The sequence below is a fragment of the Capricornis sumatraensis genome, chromosome 6, assembly GCF_032405125.1.
Source record: "Capricornis sumatraensis isolate serow.1 chromosome 6, serow.2, whole genome shotgun sequence".
NCBI lineage: Eukaryota > Metazoa > Chordata > Mammalia > Artiodactyla > Bovidae > Capricornis > Capricornis sumatraensis.
The window spans coordinates 65,460,508-65,463,171 of record NC_091074.1 but is presented as its reverse complement, the minus strand read 5'-3'; the positions used below and the strand labels follow the sequence as shown (position 1 = coordinate 65,463,171).

At 40.9% G+C, this 2,664-nt stretch overlaps 1 non-coding gene across 1 annotated transcript; it reads right to left on the bottom strand.

Moving 5' to 3' along the window:
- Positions 1–1,044: 1,044 nt before the first annotated feature.
- On the bottom strand, positions 1,045–1,117 carry TRNAE-CUC (transfer RNA glutamic acid (anticodon CUC)). Its single transcript has one exon. It is a non-coding gene; the product is annotated as a tRNA-Glu (tRNA).
- Between the last annotated feature and the right edge of the window lie 1,547 nt (positions 1,118–2,664).

The following is a 2,664-nucleotide window of genomic DNA, read 5'->3' as shown; positions in this document are numbered from 1 at the left end:
CCTTCTCACCCCATAACTATCCCAGGGGTTTTCAAAACTAGTTCTGCAGGAGAATCTAATAAGCAGATGCTGGGGTCTTTGCTCATACCTGTTCAGTTGGAACCTTCTCTGGTGAGAATACATGGGTAATGTCTGGTTTATACAAGGGGTTATTTGTATTTTATTTAAGGGGCCGAAGTCAGTCAGTATATATGGAGGATTATTATGGGCTCACTCTGAATCCTTGAGATTAAAAACACATTCTGTCTTTAAGGCTCATGGTCATTGAAACAAGCCTTGGGGATAGAAACAAGCACAGATAATAAACTTTACAATTATACAACCAGCAAGTGAAAGAGACAATTTAAAGGAAAGATCTTGCGATCTTGCTTGAACCTTTCTGATTTCTATTGGGTGAATCTCTCCTTCCTGTCTTCCAGTACCGTAGACTGTATTCTGCTTAAATCAAATCCGAAAATGCCAGAATCCCAAAAGTTCCACACCAAAGCATATTCCTTTTCCCCATTAGAGGGCTTCCTTTTTGCTTACCTTTGTGCATACCTGATGAGCTAATGAGCTGAAAAAGAAAGCATCATAACACTACTTCTGGAGGCATTGGGAAATTTTGTAGATACTACACAGTCCTTCCAGCCTTATCTAGCCCAGAGAAATGGGAGGTGTTTCTGCTTCAGTTTTTCTGATCTGTGAAGAGCAGGTGCTTCCTAATCTTTAGGAAGTGATTGGCAATTAGCCTTCCTGGAATATATTTTTTAAAACCATACCCAGCTTAAGTTTTTGGCAATAACTATCATTTAGGAATGGGATTCATTAACTAGGAATTCTGCTTGTGTCTCTGGCACTTACTCTGCTCAACACCCTTTGCTGTGTGGGCCCCTGTAACCCTAAGGCTGGTCCCAACCTTCTTAAGAGCTGAGGTGAGGGTGTAATTATCCTGATATTATGGTACTATCAGTTTAATCATTACAATCTAGACTGTGTTGTCCAAAAATTTATACTTTGTGTCATTTTTTTTCTGGGGTGGGGGGGCAGCTTATCAGATTTTAGTTCCCTGACCAGGAATGGAACCTGGGCCCTTAGCAGTGAGAGTGCAGAGTCCTAACCACTGGACCACCAGGGAATTCCCTGTATTTTTTTCAAGTGATAGTCTCTAGATGCAACTGACAAGAGTACCCTGGTTCCTATTTCCATACTGATCTTCTCAAATAGAACCACTTGAAGAAAGCAGTGCTGACTCTGACTTTCTGCTGTTTATCCACCTGCACTATTTAACTCCAAATGAGTTTTTCTGCTTCTCACCTCAGCTTACTTTTGTAGGCTGTCTGTTCCTCCTTTCTTCAAAAGTGCGATTCAGACAGCTGTGGAAAAGTGTCTTCCAGTTTATCTGTTTGCATGTCTGGTTGCTAGATCATGAAATCCCCAGCAGCAAGGGATTTGCTGAGCAGTGGTCTCATTCACTTTTGTGCCACGCCTGGCACAGAGTAGGTCTTTTGTAAATTGATAAAAACAAAAATGTGTGAGTGGGTACAGTGACTAGTTGTTTCTTTAATCATTTTAATTTCCTTCTCTTGTCTTTTCTAACTCTTTTAGGTTGAACCTGTATGACTTAGTAATAAGGAAAAAAAATATTTAAATTAAAATATGGATGTTTATGTTTAATTCTATGAAAGTGTTAGGGGAAGCACACTGATTGAAACCGCCCACCCTGGCCAGGCACCATAGTAACTATTTGCATGAGTTGTTTTACGACAGGAGGTCCTGGTAAGGAACATGGAACTAATAAGCCTCCACCAACTGGAAGAGTTCAGAAAAGGTCAAAATGAGACACCACATGTCTGACCACCTCCCAGAATTCTCCTATCTGGCATCCATCTTTGCTGAACAAGGCGTGCACCACCAGGAAGGACTCTGAGTCAGAATGATTGGCTAAAGACAACCGAAAACTAATCCCATCACCATAAAACCTGAGACTGCAAGCCATGTGGCAGAGCTGTTCTGGGTTCCCTTATCCTACTGCTCTCCACCCAGGTGCCCTTTCCCAATAAAATCTCTTGCTTTGTCAGCACATGTGTCTCCTCTGACAATTCATTTCCGAGTGAAAGACAAGAGCCCAGTTTCGGGCCCTGGAACGGGGTCCTCCTTCCTATAAGAAAAGCACTTCCACTGCTATATTAAACTATTAACTTTTTAAAAAGAAGGCTAGACAAAGCATAAAGCAGCCGTGTGGGCATGTTTTACAGATGTTTATATTATTTGTTGAAATACATTTGACTGTGCACAAGCACATGGGCCTGTTTGAAATAAATAGTCTCTCTGTGCTCGCCCAAAGATTTCAACCTGCTACCCATTCCTTTTTGATTTTTCTTTCCAACTTTCCTATCCCATCACTTAAAACTGTTTGGTGTAGCCCTAAACCCTTAAACGGAAATTATTGAATGCTAATAATTTCTGGTAAGCAATTTAGAAGACGTTTAAGTCACTAATATATATGTGATTCCCCTTTTTATTGCAATTTGCAGGGAAAGTGCTACAGAGTGATATGTGGCAATAACAAATTCAGAAGGAAGGGAATATGAAATTCAGCGAGCAGCGTGAATGATTTGCTGTTAGCATGGGGCCCAATAACACTACAAAGCTATAAACTCTGTCGATCTAGATTGCCCAGTT